Genomic DNA, 17212 nt, shown 5'->3' with positions numbered 1-17212 from the left:
GTCTGTTTAGCTTCAAAATTTTACCAAGATAACAGTTAAATCAGAATTTGTATCTCCAATTGCCCTTAAACTGGAAATATTTTGTGTCCTGAAATCAGAGCTAGGACTAGGGCAGGGTAGTCAGATGGCAGATCCAACATGATTGCATAGAAGGAGACCATGAAGGGGAACTTTAAAATAGGATTTTAAAAAATAAATGCCCTTTTTTCTTAACAATTAACATTTATCTCATACCTCCTGTGTTCAAGGCACTGTGCTAGGAAACATGAAAAGGAGAAAGCTCCTACCATCAGAAAGTTTACATTCTGCTCTATCACAATGTAGTCACAGAAAAGTAAATAGAAAAGAGATAGGAAGTAAATACAAAGTTAGGCATTATGATGTGGAGTGGAGGAAGAGGGTGCCAGTGTTAAGAAAGGCCTTGTGGACTATTAGGTAGTACCTGGGCCTTGAAAGGAGCCAAGAATTCTAAAGGGAGGAGATGCTACATAGAACACAGAACATAATATTGTTGCTCTCCAGGGGCCAACTAGACCAACCCTGCTTGTTTTACAGATGAGAAAATTGAGGCCCAGGGAAGTTGAGTGATCACATGGGGAATAAGCATCAGAGGTGAGAATTGAACCCAGGTCAGAGATAACTGTGTGACAAAGAGGTGTGTTCTTCTGGTACACTGCAGCTGGGGACTGGGGCAGGGGTTCTATTTTCAGACTGCCTAGGGTACACAAATGCTTTCTCTGGGTTCTGTTGGAAATTTCTCGGCAGTACAGTGAAAATACTTGTGCGTACTTTTACAACAGCTTGTGGGCTATATCTCAGTGGATAATGGTGGGGCAGCAGTACAGGTTTTCTACTACTAGGTAGTAGTAACTGAAAGTTGGGGCTAGGAGAGAAGCTGGCTGAGGGGAACTTTTTTTTTTCTGGGGCTGCCCTGCTACTTTCTTCTTATCACTAGCCTATAAAGCCTAAAGAACCCTGTTCTAATTTTGCCGATGTGAAAAATTATGCCTTGTATGGATGAGTCAGCACTTCTCTGGTGCCTTTTGATAAGTGATAAAGGACTGACCCAAGGGCTTTGCTCTGATCAGAAGCTTTGCTCGTTTTTCTATCCTTAAAAGGCTGGGCTGCAAGATATAATCAGAAAATCAGTCAGCAGATGTGAATTCCAGTGCTATCCTTGTTTGGTCAGGTCTCTGCTGGTTTGGTCACAGAATTCCTATGTGTCTTGTACTGCTTCAGGAGAGTTCTGGGGATTTTCCTTTTGCTGTTTGAAAACTTCCACAACATTTAGCAGAGTTCCAGTGTTTCAAGTCATCCTTGGTCCTATGTCTCATCAGTTCAGGACACTGCCCCAGAGTACTGGGTTCAATTCTTCAGCTCCTTTCCTTCTCCCAGCCCCAGCTTCAGCCCCAGTCGCAGTCCTAGGGCTCTACAGTTTGTATTCCCAGGAAGTTTCAATACTGTGGTTCTACTTTCCTCATTAGTCAGTACCAATTACTGTCAAAAATGGCTAACTGCCCCCGAAGGTCTCTGGAACCAGCATGTTGACAGGGATGCAGCAGGGTTCTTCAACCCTCCTGGTGCCTTTTTATCGCCACTGTCTGCCTGGAAAATAATGAGTTGTCAGTGTGATCCTGTTATAGCAGGAATTTGGAGGGAGGGAGGGAATGACTTCCATGGGACTCCGGGAAGAACTTTGGGATGATGTAAAAAGCCTTTCTCCTAATTTTTTTTCTTTCTGGGGGGGTGTTTGGAGTGGAGTAGAAGTATCTGGGGAAGGGGAACATCCTTTTTAGTTTCCCCCTATCATAGTTTTTCCTAGTTCCAATAAATCAGCTGGAGACAACTATAATAACAGCTGATATTTATGTAACCTTGTAAGATTTGCAAAGTTTTTCATATATTATCTCATTTGCTTCTCACAGGCAAGCTAGGAGGTAGGCGCTGTTACTACCTCCATTTTATAGATAAGAAAACTGAGGCTCAGAGAGGTGAAATAGTTAGATATTCCTTTATGCCAATAACCAGTTAGTTATTGTGGCAATAAGCATTTATTAAACACCAGTGCTTTGTTAAGCAAGTAATACAAAGCAAGAATACAAAAAAAGACAAAACCAATCCCTGATGGGGAAGATTTGTTGTTGTTCAGTTGTGTAAAACTCCGTGACCTAATTTGAAATTTTCTTGGAAAAGACACTTGGAGTGGTCTGCCATTTCCTTCTCCATCTCATTTTACAGATGAGGAATTGATGAGGGTTAAGTGACTTGCCCAGGGTCACAGGACTAACTAATAAGTGTCTGAGGCTGGATTTGAACTCACGTATGATGAGTCTTCCTGATTCCAAGTCCCGTGCTCTATTCACTATGCCACTTCACTTCCCCAATGGGAGAGATTAGAAGCAAACAGGTTATATGTAGGAAATAATTGACAGTTGGAAGGCACTGGAATGAAGAAGTATTGGGAAAGGCTTCTTGTAGAATATGGGATTTTAGCTGGGACTTAAAGAAAGATGGGGGAGCTAGGAGGTGTGTATGTGTGTGTGTTCGTTCTTTATTGCCGAAGAAGACAAAACTATGAGAGAAATAATGACATGACTTGCACCTGACTTTGTTTTGAGTGAGAGAGCTCTGTGCAGGTCACCAGTCTCACTTCTCCTCCAGAGCCATCTGAATCCAGAGCAAGAAGGCAGATGTCATCGGATCAAAAAGTATGTAGGGGGTATGTAAAGTATAAGAAATATGAGGGGACTAGATTATGAAGGGCTCTGAATGCTAAATAGAGGATTTTGTATTTGATCCTGGAAGTAATATAGAGCAAACCCTTCTATTGGCTCCAAAGAAGCTTGTGCCAGAGGGGAAAAGGACCATATAAATGATGGTAATCTTGTAACAGGATCATCATGGGACAAGGTCTGGTATTCTGCTTGGCAGGCATAGGAACTTGATTTTTATCAATTCATCCAAGGGGACTGATTAAGTAAATTTATAACAAAATGGATTTTAATCCAGCATGTCAACGTATAAATGCATAATGGGTAACCAGAATTCTAATTGTCCAGAGTCTAGGGCACACTAACAACTATCAAGTCATGGAATCGGAGCAAAGAAAATTTTTCTATGGGCCTGATCCCATCTCATAAGAAGTGTCCTTTCTTAGAATTCCAATGTTAGTCATTCATTCCTTTGGATTGAGGACCTAATTCTCTAAGAATCTCTTGTGAAAATACAAATACCTGTAATGACAAGATAGTTTTGTGAGATATTTTAATTTAGGTCTGGTGGATTCTGGTTAATTTGTTGCACTACAGAGTAATAACTGACCTTTTAGCTTTACATATATTATCTCACTTGGGCTTCAAATTACCCTATATATTCCCACGGTCATGCAACTAAATAAGCATCAAGGGTGAAATTCAAAGCCTTGACTCCAAGTTCAGCACCCTTTGGCCTGCAGCATTCTTCGTCTACTAAGGCACTGCCTAGTACACCCAGCTATAGTATCTGAATGAACACTGGCAAATTCTCTTTGACATCCACTTTTTACATTGTATGTAAACATGTTAAGAGATTACTTTGAATATGGTATAGTTAACCAGATCACAGCTTATTTCAGATTAGTCACAATTTATTTTTAATTTATTTTTACTTATATCTTTAGTCTAAGCAGAATTGTCAAAAACAAATTTGTTTTCAGTGCCCTTTTACATTCTCCCACCCCATTTTGGGGTCCTTCCTCTTGCCAGTACCCTTAGGCAAACTTCTGATTGGCCAAAGTCCTCTACTGCAGTGTTCTTTTGGACTTGGGGTTTATCATTGCATTGATCAGAGTTCTAGAGTCTTTCAAAGTTGTTTTTTTTTATAATGTTGTTATCCCTGCAGAAATTGTACTAGCTCTGTTCACTTCACTGCATCACTTCATAAGAATCTTCTCAGTTTGCTCTGAAACTGCCATTGTGTCTTATAGTATAATAATATTCCATTTTATTCCTATTCCACAATTTGCTTATCCATTCCCCAATAGGAGGACACTTTATTTCAAATTTTTGGCTACAGTGAAAAGAGATGCCATAAATACTTCTGTAGCAGGCAGAGCAGTTGCCAATCAATACAAGTAAAGTCAGTTTCCTCTCTAAAAACTCTTCAGTTCAATGCAGTTATGGGTCTACTGCCCTCTCCACCCCCAGAAAAGATGGGCAAGATGACCTTAAGGTCCCTTGCCACACTAAATACAATTAACTTTCAATTTTTTTTGTATTTAAAGCCATCCATTTCATTTTTCATGGTCTCCTCCATTCCTTATTTATTTAAGAATCCTCCTTGGTGACGGACTAGTATTTTAGAATAGAGGTGGCTCAGTGGATAGACTGCTGTACATGAAAGTCAGGAAGACCTGAGCTCAAATCTTACCTCAACTACTTTCTAGCTGTGTGTTGCTAGGCAAGCTACTTAGCAGCTATTTGCCTCAGTTTTCTCATCTATAAAATGGGGATAAGAATAATATTCCCTCTGAAGGTTGTGAATATAAAATGAGATAAAATTTGTAATATGCTTCGCAAACCTTAAAGTGCATGAGAAAAGACTAGCATTATCATTGTAGAATGGGAAATACAATTTGGGACATGACCAATGTGTTGATTTGTTTTGCTTGATTGTACATATTTATTTATAGAGGACTTCTGTTTTGGGGGCTGGGGTACACGATGAGTTGGATAGTGATAGAAATACAAAGAAAGGAGAACATCAATAAAATACTGAAAAAATATACTGAAGGAAAGCAAAAAGAAGTGAAAGATGGGTCGCAGAAATTTTGTTGGCATCTTAATAATTTAACGTATACAAGAGTTTACTCTTGTGAGAATTTGTTATTTTTCCTTTTATTATTTGGGCTTCAGGGACATTCCTCCTGTAATTTTTGGTTAACTCAACATCTGTCTTAACATTAGCCTCACCTGACCAAAACCTGGCCCATAGGACACAAAAATTTTCTTAGTGCCTTAAACATTCCTTTGATAAGAAGTCAGAAAAAGACTTGCAACTGTCTCTCACTCCTCAACAACATGTAAATCTTCTCAATCAGCCTATTGAGAATCTTCTAAATGTAATTTAATCTGTAACCTATAAAGTTTATTTCATGAAGTTTGGTTTTTTAGGTAACGTACAAGATTATGACTGTTCAACTTTTATGACACTGAAGAAAGTGTAGGATTCTGGATCTATCTTCCGTTGAACATGGTTTAAGAGGAATGTACAAGACAGCAATAGTTACACAAACTATTTCTTTGTTACTTTGGTGTAATTTTGCCTATAAAAAGCCTCATCAGAATCATCATAATTGTTCAGATTTTCTCTGAGACCTCAATCTGTGCTTGAGTATAATGATAAAACAGGTTTTTACTTCCATAATTTCAGCATTGTGTTGCCCACTGCATGAATGCAGAGACTAGATATTTTCCCATAACACTCCATGAAAGAAAAAGTTCATAGTTTCTCATACATAGTTTCTCATACAAAATTTTATTCTTTATATATTGAAATATTTATGTTAGTTCGTGATTATTAAATTCATAATAAAAAAAGAAATAAAATAAAAAAGAAATAAAATAAAATAAAATAAAAATAAAAAAAAAAAGAAATTCTATGAACTTTCTTGTCTACAGCTTAGAGGAGCTCATTAGGCTGCGACTCTTCCTTTGCATGGTCCTGTTTTCAGGTCACCAAGGTGGTATAGAATATGGAATTTACACAAAGGATTCCTGATTACTAGAGATAGAACGGAATGTTCCAGGAGCTGTGGACTGTAGCATGCTTACACACACTGAACCAGTATCCAGTGAGAAACACATTCCAAATGATACCAAATTTCTATTAAAATGATCTAATTAACAGCATAGATATGATCTTAAGTATGATAATAAAATAATTAATTTTAGTCATAACTCATAATTGATGGTATCAATTTATGAAAACTTTTGTAATCAGAAAATTGAAACATATTGAAAATACATGGCCATATTTTAAAGTAGTTGCAAAATATATGGCATGCATATTATTCATATATTCATAATTTTATTACAGTACACTGGATTTTAAGATATTAGGAATTAAATGGAGAGTAAAAAGGACATTTTCTCTTAACTCCTATAAAAATTCCATAAGTGAAATTAATTTAGATGTTATAACTAGTTTTCAACAAATTCAAAAGCATTCTTCAAAACATTAGGTGTTTAATTAGGTTGGCAGTTCTTGCTTACTTGAAGAGCTAAATTACTGCAGACTTTCTTTAAAAAAATCTTTTAGAATGTCAGATCAGAGAAAGATTTTTTTCAAAGTGTCATATGAACAGCTGCTTTTCTCTAGCTGTTTTTCTTTGACTCAGAAAGTTTAAAAAATAGTTGAAAAGAGGAAGGGAATAAAAGGTTGAGAATTTAAATAATTTGCATTGATATTACAAAGAGTTCTAAGAAGCTGATACTGCATGTCACATTTTTCAAACTCCTTAGCTTCTCAGCATGTAAGATTCTCCACAATCTGTGGCCTCTATCTAGCTATCATTAGTTAATTAAACATTTATTATTCCATGTCTTTGTGCTGGGCTTTAGAGATACAAAGATAAAAACCAAACAGTTTCTGCCTTCAAGAAGCTTGTATTCTATTGGGGGCAAACAACACATATATAGATAAGTAAATGTAAAATGTTTACCAATCAAATATGAAGCCCCAGTTCCTAGCATTCTCCACCATGTACTCTGTGGTCCCCCCAAGCTATACTTCTTTCAGTACCTTAAACATGCTCTGTGCTTTCCAGTCTCTGTGCCTTTATTCTATTTCCTTGATTAGAATGTCTTTCTCTTCCTCTCCTTTGGAGCCCAAATGAAATACTCCCTCTTCCATGAAGCCATTCCAGGTATTCCCAATCTGTAGTGACACCCCCATCAGATTTCCCATAGGATTTCATTTGCACCTTTTCAGTGTACTTTTCACATTATTCTATATTATATTTATGTAAGTAAATACTTGTCAACTGATTGTATAAGCCTCCCTTCACTAGACTGTAAGATTCATAAGGTCAGGGACAATATATTATCTAAACTTTGTAACTGTCCCAGGTCCTAGCATAGCACCTTGTACAGAATGAACACGGTAGGTATTTGTTGAATTTCAAATCATCAAAGAATGTAGATGAAATCATCCGTATGTCCTATGTATTGTGAAACATTTGTGTTTAGGGATTAGACAAAAAAGAATCATGGGGAGAATTCAGTCATTCAAAAACCCACCTATAATATGAATCTTAAGATTTGGAACAATCAGAAAGTCCTACAAGTCAGAGTAAATCAGCTTCAAAAAGTCATGTAGAGTTGACAGAAGAGAGTATGGTGCTGAAAATGAGTGGGAGCTAAACACAAAATAGTTCATTCCTGGGCTTAACTCTTTACTCCTTACTCTAATCTGGCAAGCTTCCATGATCAATCTTCCCTTTAATTTCCAAAAAAAAACCTTTAAAATTGTTAATAGCTTTTGTTTTTGCATCAATAATTATATTTCTCAATATATACCTCCTCAATTCCTTCTTCCTTTCCAGAGAACCATCCTATATAGCAAAGAATTAAGAAGAGAAAAAAATAGTTGGCAAAACTAACCAATGCATTAACTGAGTTTGACATTATATACAATATTCCATACTCAGAGTCTTTCACTTCTCCAAAGAAGTGAGGGAGGTGCATTCCCGTGTCTCTTCTTTGGCTCTAAGTTAAGTTTTTATAATTTAAAGAATTCAGCTGAGATTATTGTTATTGTTTTTTCCATGAACATTCTTGTAGTCGTATGTGTTGTTTTCATGTTTCTGCTTATTTCACTTTGTACCCATTCAAATGAGTCTTCTCATTCTTCCCTATATTCAGCACATTCATTCATTCATCATTTCTTTTTGCTGCTGGTCAGTTGTTCAATCTTGTCCAACTCTTTGTGACTTCATGGACCATAACATGCCAGGCTCTTCTATCCTCTACTATCTCTCAAAGTACAGCAAAGTTCATGTTCATTGTTTCTATGATACTATCTGTCCATCTCATCCTCTGTTGCCCCCTTTTCCTTTTGCCTTGAGAGCCTTTTCCAATGAATTATATCATTTCATTATGTGATGAAAATATTCAAGCTTCACCTTTTACCTTCCAGTGAACGGTCTGAATTAATTTCTTTAAGTATGACTGATTTGATCTCCTTGCTGTCCAAGGGATTCTCAAAAGTCTTGTCCAGCATCACATTTGAAAAGCAGTGGTCCTGTAGTGCTCAACTTTCCCAGCAATCCAACTCTCACAACCATACATTGCTGCTGGAAAAACCACAGCTTTGACTTTACGAACTGTGGGCAAAATGATATCTCTACTTTTTAGTATGCTGTCCAGATTTGTCATAGTTCTCCAAGGAGCAAGTGTCTTTTAATTTTATGGCTGCAGTTTCTGTCTGCAATGATCTTTGAATATGAAATTTCATATTGTTTCCATTTCTTCTTCCTCTGTTTGCCAGGAAGTGATGGGATCGGCTGTCAAGATCTTTGTTTTTTTGATGTCGTTTCAAGTCAGCTTTTACATTCTCCTCTTTCACCCTCATCAAGAGGCTTCTTAATTGCTCTTTACTTTCTGCCATCAGAGTGGCATCACTTGCATTTCTGAGATTGTTGACGTTTCTCCTGGCAACTTTAATTCCAGCTTTTGATTCATCCAGCCTGGCATTTTGCATGATGTACTCTGCATATAAGTTAAATAAATAAGGTGACAACATACTGCCTTGTTGTACTCCTTTTCCAATCTTAAACCAATTAGTTATTCCATGTTCAATTCTAACTGTTGCTTTTTGGTCTATATACAGATTCCTCATGAGACAAGGAAGATGATATGGTACTACCATCTCTTTGAGGACTTGTCACATTCTGTCGCAATACACATAGTCAAAGGCTTTAGTGTAGTCAGTGAAGCAGAAATAGATGTTTTTCCTGGAACTCCTTTCTGTCTCCATTATCCAGCAAATGATGGCAATTTGGTCTTTTGTTCCTGCTTAGTTCCTAATTTTTTTGAAGAGATCTAGTCTTTCCCATTCTATTGTTTTTTTTCCATTTCTTTGCATTGCTCACTTAAGAAAACCTTCTTACCTCTCCTTGCCATTCTCTATAATTCTGCATTCATTTGGGTATTTCTTTCACTTTCTTCTTTCCTTCTCTCCTTAGCTATTTGTAAATTTGTTTCTTCCTCTTCTTTTCTTTGGAATGTCTTTCATTGCCACTTCCTATACAATATTGCAAACCTCTATCTACAGTTCTTCAGGCATTCTATCTACCAGATCTAATTCCATCAATCTATTTATCACCTTTGCTTCATATTCATAGAAGATATTATTTAGTTTATGCCTACTTCAATTTAAGCCTGAATTTTGAAACAAGAAGTTCATGATCTGAGTCACAGTTAAGTTCCATGTCTTGTTTGAACTGGTTGTATAGAACTTCTCCATCTTTGCTGTAAAGTAAATAATAAATCTGATTTCTATATTGACCATATTGAGTTGCCTTTTGGATTGTTGAAAAATAATGTTTGCTATAACCAGTAAGTTATCTTGATAAAACTCTCAGCCTCTGCCCTGAAATTTTGTGCTCCAAGGCCAAACTTGCCTGCTATTCTAATTATCTATCAATTTCATACTTTAGCATTCCAATCCCCCATGATGCATATGATACCTTGTTTTATTGTTATTTCTAAAAGATGCTGTAGGTTTTCACAGACCTGATCAACTTTGGCCTCTTTGGCATTGGTGGTTGGAGCATAGACTTGTATTATTGTGATGGTGAATGGTTTGCCTTGAGTTCTGTCATTTTCGAGATAGTATCCCGGGATTACTTTTCTCACCCTTTTACTGACTATGAGGGCTACTCCATTTCTTCTAAGGGATTCTTGCCCACAGTAGTATATTTAGTGATTATCTGAATTAAATTTGCCCATTCTTATTCATTTAAGTTCACTGACATCCTCTCAGTGCTTAATCTTTGCATCTCCTGTTGACCACATCTAAACTTGCCTTGCTTCACAGATCTTACATGAGAGGTTCCTATTGCTGACCTGAAAACTTGGTTAAAGAAAAGACAACAGGCTAAATGCATACATTCTATGATTTAATTAATTAATTAATCAATTCCCTATTAAGGAAAACGGTAACATAATGCATTATGGAGCCAGAAAGAAGTACAGAAATCTTCTGGCTTATATACGTTTTGCTGTGAGAAAGGAACTCTCTTAGTTGAACAAATCATAAATTTAGTAAGACAAGACAATTAACAAAGTAGTATCTGTAGGGCCTTGCGATTCCAGGCTATGTAAACATATGTCTTTGTGACTTATGATAAGAAAATCCCACCAGGCTTCCTGTCCTAAACAGGCCTTTGAAGTTGTGGTATCTTAACAGAGTTGACAAAGCTGAAGTTACAACCCAGGCCTTATCACTAAGATGCCTGAAAAAGGGTCTGGTAAGGAAGTCCCATTTGTTTGCTTGACATCAAAAGGTGTCCTCTATGTTAAACAAAGGAGACTATTAGGTCCAGGCTCTTCTTAAGTCAAACTTTGGCCCGTATTAAAGTCTAAAATTTATATTAAATATTATCACTATTTAACATTGGAACTTTATAGCATTGGACTTCCCTTTTGTCACCAGATACATCTGCAGCTGTTTCCTTCTGGTTTTGGCTCAGTCACTTTATTGGTACCAAAGCTACTTACAATTGTCCCCCACTCTTCCCCAGTAGCATATTGGACACCTTCCCGGGTAGCTAGATGGTGCAGTGAATAGAGCAGGAGTCAGGAGGACCTGAGTTCAAATCTCACCCCAGACACTTGACACTCACTGGCTGTGTGACCTTGGGCAAGTCACTTAACCTAAATTGCCTCATCCTGGGTCATCTCCAGTCATCCTGATGAATATGTGGTCACTGGATTCAGATGGCTCTGGAGGAAAAGTGGGGCTGGCAACCTGCACAGCCCTCCCTCATTCAAAATAAAGTCAAGTGCAAGTCATGTCATTATTTCTCTGATGGCATGGTCTTTTTTGGCAGCAAAGGATGAATACATACACATTGGACACCTTCCAACCTGAGTGGTTCATCTGCACTCTTTTATTTTAGTACTCTCCCAGGGGTTTTCTTGGCAAAGGTACTGGAATCATTTGCCATTTCTTTCTCCAGTAGATCACCTTTTGTCAGAACTCTCCACTATGACCTATCCATCTTTGGTAACACTGCATGGTATAGCTCATAGTTTCATTGAGATACACAAGGTACTCTGCAAGGACGAGGCAGTGATCTAGATGAGCCTCCCCCAGGAGGAGAGAGGCTCATCATTTCTTACAGGATAGTAATAATCCATTACATTCATGTAACACTATTTGTTTAACCATTCTCCTCTTGATGTACATCTTTGTTTCTAAGTCTTTGCTGCTATAAAAACATGCTGCTGATGGGGTTCAGACTCTGGGAACTTCCTTGAGCTTCCCTTGAATCTCCTCACTTAACTTGGCTTTTCATACTCAAATTGAATTCTCCTGGAATCTCCTCACTTAACCTGGCCTTTCATACTTAAATCTGTGGCCATTATCTGTTACCTCTTGATTGCCCCACTTGCATCCCACCTAGGCGCTTCATTGTCTGATGTCTCCGGATTGCCTCCAGCTGTTTCCAGCCTTTGATCCTCCTTAGATTCCCTCTTTGAACTTCTCCTCAGGACCCTCCCTAGACCCCTTCTCCCATCACTCTAGAGCACCAGCCCCCCCCCCCCCCCCCATCCCTCCTATAGTCTTTTCTGTATTTAGTCCCATCTTGCCTCCATGAAGGCACTCAGATGCAATCCAGCTCAGACTCTGTCTAGCTGAGATTCTATCTGGCCCGCTTGTGAATACAAGCATTACAAATGCTAAGGCTCCTTAAAAGCCAACCCAATTTGGCAAATCTTTAACAAACTTTGTTTTCTTTGGCTTTAAGAAGGTTTGAGTCGAATTCATTAGAGCACGACGTGGACTGTTGGTATTTTAGGGTCCCCATCACCCCTAAACCTCATCATTGCCATAAATATTTTGCTGTATATGGGATAAAAATGCAAATTTAAAACCTCTAAGTTTTAAAGCCCTTTATAACCTAGCCCAAGGCTGTCTTTCCAACTTGATTAGACATTTTCCTTCTTCCTAAACACTATGATTTAGCCAAAGTGACCCTCCATCTGTTTCACACACACAACATCCCTTCCCCCATCTCTTGCCTTTGCATAGGACACTTCACAGGATTGGAATGTACTTCCTACTTATCTCTACCTTTAAGATGTAACTTAAGTACCACTTTCTTCACAGGCCTTTTATTTCCCTTTTCCTAGTGTCCTCCCTCTCTAATTACCTTGTATTTGATTTTGTTGTATTATTCTCTGTATACTAACATATGTATACGTAGTCTTAGAATGTGAGCTCCTTTATAAGTAGTAATTAGCTCTTTCTTTGTATTTGTATACCCATTATTGAACCCAGCCCTGGGCACATAGAAGTAAGAACTTAACACATTTGTTGATTGATTCATTTCAATGTTGGCCTCTTTGCAGTGGATCTCAGGGGACAAAAACATAGATAGGCATGTCAATCACGTTCTTAGTTTAATTCAAGTTTTCATTCCAGAATTGTTGACCAGTTCATAGTTCCATCAACAGTATTAGTTTGTTTCTTTTCTCACAACCCCTTCAATATATAAATAAGGGAAATGCATGAGATCCAATCAAGAGAAAGAAAAGGCATAAAATCCTGTTGTGGATCTTTTCACAGGACTTACTTTGCCCTGGCTACAACGAATCCTACTTTATTAGATCTTAATTATGTAGAAATCTCTCTGCCCTCCTTTGAGCTACACAGTCAATTTTGCTTAGTCTGTTTCATAGTTGGAGAAAGTGTTACTTGTCATTTGGAATAAACAAAGGTTTAACCAAGTAATGATTTTACTTTATTTACAGTGGAATGGCTTGCAATGGAGGGAAATGTTCTTTGTTATATGGGAAAACACCAGTAAAATTTCTTTATGCAAACATCCTTTTGTCTATTATTTGTAGGGCTTTCGTGTTTCACTGTTGCTGTTAAGCAGTTAAGAATGACTTGTCCTAAGCAAACACTACAGTCTTTAACCATCAATTGTTTTGTAGCACAAATCCCTCTTTTGCTCCCCTAATCCCCATAGGTAGTGGCAAAAGTAGAGTCCCTAGTGGGATAACTCCCACCATTGTGTTTTCTCTTTAACAATCAGCCAGTAAACTCGTTTCTTCAACAAAGTCATTCACTCAAATCTCATAGCAAGAATAGTGATTATGGAGCATTTCCCTTGACATCAGGGACGTATTCTCCCACAAATACACAGATAGTTTATGAGAAAAAGACCAAGCATGAACTTAAAGTACAATGGTAATGAAGCCCTCAAATAAGAAATATACATGGACAAGGGAACTCACAACTCTAGAACAGTACAATCTTGACAGCCTTTCATTCTCTGAAAGGTCCTTATGAAGATCACTGTGAGGGGCTGATGCTGGTGATGGATGAGTTGCCCTGTTGTTCATCTAGTTGGTTGTCTGCTGTATACAGGGTTGATCTGGGCATGATTTTGTAGAATGTAGTGTCTTAGTTGCACTGGTAAGTCTACCGTTGGTTTGGGCCAAGCAGGTCACTTGATTGCTGAAGTTAGCAGTTGAAGTTAGTGAAGTTAGCAGTTGCTGGACTGGATTGCACTGGGTGTACTGATGAGCCATTGGGCTTGGCTGCTTCTAGCATGGATCAGACAGGTCCTTCAAAAACTAGACAATGTTCAGCAGGCCACACTACCCATTGAATAGTAGTTGCTAGACAGTGCTAGGCAGGCTACTCTGCTGTTGGTACTACCTAATTGGGCCAGGTAGGTTGCTCTCTCACTAGATTGCTGCTGCTAGGTTGAGCTGGGAAGGTTGCTCAACTACTGGCTCTTTTTTTTAGGGTATGGTGTTTCTACTGGATAGGTCAATCTCTCTGGACTCGTCCTGCAATGGGCAGTTAGTCTTTTTTTCATCTTCTACTACTCTAATATTCAATTGTGTTATTCTAGGGGTAATCTTATGGGTCATTATTCTTATTCTTGAACACCCTCCTCCCCCAACCAGTGTGCTTGCCATAAATAATCAGTCATTAGACTTAATTAACACTTAGCATAGTCATGTACTATGATGGTATTGGTAAGGACAGTTGGTACACAATATTTCTCCCCAAAGCCTGGAGTCACACCTTTCATTACTGATATAAATCGTACCTGGTCATAATGTAGTCACCTATTCATAATCTTTTCAATGTATTGTAGCCTCTTAGCTAATACTTCATTCAATATTTCCCTGTTCATATTCAGTAGAATGCTCATTAGATTTTTTTCTCTGAGTTGTCTCCCTCATTTAGATATCAAGACCATATTTAGATCATAGAAGGAAATTGGCAGTATCCCTGATTTTTCCATTTTTGAGAAGTTTATGTAATGTAGGAAATATAGTAATTGTTGCCTGACTGTTGGATATCATTCATATGTTCATCTATTTGGTCTTGTTTTTTTTTCCTTTGGGAGTTCATTTATGGTTTATTCACTTTGCTTTTTTGATATTGGGTTAAGTTTTCTATTTCTTGTTTTGTTAATTCATTGTTAATTTATATCTTTGTAGATGTTTACTTTAAAAAATTGTTATGTTTGTTGACATATGTAATGGAGGGACTGGTCAGTGAGGGCTTACCCCAGTGATACTGAGTATTTGATTGGCCTGACTCTAGAAGTTTGTGATGGGGAAACAATTGTCTGCTTCAAATTACTCAGTTATTATTATTATTTTATTATATATTATATATTTTATTACATAACTATTATATAATACTTTTTGTTTTTGTTTTCTACATGGTAAAGAAAAAGCATTTTCATTGCCTGCTAAGCCACAGCTGAGTGCATAACAGTCAGTTTGGTCTTGGACTCTCTTTTACCTGGTGTTGTTCAAGGCAAAGATTACTTTCACCTTCTAAGAGAGGAAAGAGACATAGAATGAGTACTCTACCCATCCAGGTTGACATGTAACCCTGAGTACATATAGAAGTAGATAGAAACAGTGCCCTAAGGGTTAAAATTAATATTAAAGGTTGCTTTTCCAGTACTCTGTGAAGCCCCTGGTTTATTTTCTAACCTGAAGGCATGCTAAAGTCCATCCTCCTTATTTTGAAACACCATAAAACTTCCCCCTTATCCATAAAATTCCTTGTCTCACCTCATCCTGGATCATAAAGTTTCCTGTCTACCTTATCTTGTGTCTTCCACCTTCCTCATCCTGTCCCTAAATCTCCAACCCCCATTAGAAACTCTAAAAATTACATCACCATCCTACAGGCTGTGTATACAAGTCTAGTCCTTCTCCTATATCACTGCCTTTGTTTAGCTCCTTGCTAAATCTCAGGCCTGCTGCTTTTGTGTCAATAAAGCTACCAAAAGATACAGAGAAGGTCTAATGAATTCATTCACATCTGAACCAGCTCTCCCATCACTCTCTTCAACATATGTGAAGCTTTTTTTTCTGTTTCTCTTGTGCCCCATTCCATCCCCCCACCCCCACCCACCCACCTGTTCTTAGGGAAATGGAATGAAATAGGCTATAATCTTATACACTTCAAAATGTCAGAAGAGTCACAGCTCTTCTGGTCCAGAAATGAGAGTCCATACTGGTATTTGCCAGAGATGGAGCTAACACAGCCCCTAGAAATGACTTGCTTAACCCAGAGCAGAAGTGGATCAGCTTAGTAGTAAAGATACCTCGTCCTGCAGTAAGAGAGCAACTTGTCTACTGGGTATTCTCTATTTGGAAGTGAATTTGGTAGGGTAAATACTTTATAGGAGAGACTTGAATTTTGAATCTATGTGGTCTTGGTTTTTTAGGGGGGCATTTTTGTTCTTTGGTTCTGGCGATATTTTTTCAGTAACTACTCCTTTGTAAAAGATAATTTACTAAATGACAGTGGGGGAACTAATTGTTGAATCAATAAATAATATAGGTGAGATATTAACTGGTACTGGTGATTGATATTGGGGAGAACATGCTGGAATGGGGGCATAAATCAATGGTATTAGAAGAATCCCACTAGCCCTCAGGAATACCTCTAGTACCCTGAAGGGAGATGTAGAATAGGGGAACCAAATCTGACAGTAAGAGTGTGAGTTGGGGTAAGGAGCTCCCAGAGTCTCTATTGGCTACATATATAATTGGACAAACTTGTTTTCAATAATTTCCTTTATTTCTTCATTTGTTATGATTTCTTTTATTTTTGATACTTCTAATTTGGTCTTCTCTTTTTCAAATCACACTGTGTTATCCATTTAATTGGTAAGCTATTTTATTGCTTTTCAAAAACAGTTTTTAGTTTTATTTGTCAATTCAAATTTTTTTTTTGCTTTCAATATTGTTAACAACTTTTTAATTTTCATAATTTGTATTTTAATGTTTGAATTTTCAGGTTTTAACGTTTTTATTTAAATTTTATTTATTTAATTTTAATGTTATTTAATTTATTTAAAAATTTTAAATGTTTATTATTTAATCTTAATGTTTTTAATTTTAATGTTTGACTTTTTTGGGTTTATTTTTGAATGTTGAATGTTTTGAATGTTTGAATTATTGAATGTTTTTAGTCCATTGTGTTAGTTGAGCATAGTTCATTGATTTGATCTATTTCTTTCTCTCTGATCTATTTCTCTTTTGATCAAAGTGTTTAAAGGTAGAACAGTTTCCCCTCAGAAGTGCTTTGGCTGCATCCCAAATGTTTTGTTGTCTGTCATAATTTTCCTCAATGAATTTTCTACTGTTTCTATGATTTTTTTTTAAAATCCATGAATTCTTTAGGATTAAATTACTTAGTCTCCAATTAATTTTTAATCCTTTCTTAAGAACCTCTTTACTGAACATAATTTTTATTTTAGTTGGCAGAGAATTTCTACTTTTCTTCTTTTGTGAAGTTTTTATGTTCTAATATGTGGTCAATTTTTGTAAAGGTGCAATGAGAATATGTATGTTGATTTCTGATACCATTTAGTAATTGCCAGAGAGTTGTCATTTCTAACTTTCCTAAAATTCTATTGAGGTCTTTAACTTCTTATTTTAACTTTCTTTTC

This window comes from Notamacropus eugenii, chromosome 1 (genome assembly GCF_028372415.1).
Source record: "Notamacropus eugenii isolate mMacEug1 chromosome 1, mMacEug1.pri_v2, whole genome shotgun sequence".
Classification (NCBI taxonomy): Eukaryota; Metazoa; Chordata; class Mammalia; order Diprotodontia; family Macropodidae; genus Notamacropus; species Notamacropus eugenii.
Note: the sequence above shows the minus strand (reverse complement) of the source record.